Genomic DNA, 269 nt, shown 5'->3' with positions numbered 1-269 from the left:
AAAAAAAATTACCGTAGATACATGAAATTTTGACTGAATGTTTATCTTAGCATCTTCTATACACCATAACATTTTCAAAATATTTTGATGTATTTTGAGCTCTTTACGGAAATTTTTATTTTCCATTTTTTTTTAGTTTTTTTTCTAAAAATATCAATAAAATTTTATTTGTTGGATAAAAAAGCTTGAAAATTTAATAGAAGGCTCCTAGTATATTGTTTCAAAGGCAAATGAAAAATATTAAAAATCGTTAGTCACAGTTTTTTTTT

At 21.9% G+C, this 269-nt stretch overlaps 1 protein-coding gene across 1 annotated transcript in view; it reads left to right on the top strand.

Annotated features, from left to right (window-relative positions):
* The window catches only part of LOC103311028 (dynactin subunit 1), a 5,680-nt gene that overhangs the window by 4,660 nt on the left and 751 nt on the right, over window positions 1–269 (top strand). The gene's annotated exons all lie outside the window — the stretch shown is intronic.

Source organism: Acyrthosiphon pisum, chromosome A2 (genome assembly GCF_005508785.2).
Source record: "Acyrthosiphon pisum isolate AL4f chromosome A2, pea_aphid_22Mar2018_4r6ur, whole genome shotgun sequence".
NCBI classification, from domain to species: Eukaryota; Metazoa; Arthropoda; class Insecta; order Hemiptera; family Aphididae; genus Acyrthosiphon; species Acyrthosiphon pisum.
This window is presented reverse-complemented; position numbering and strand designations above follow the sequence as displayed.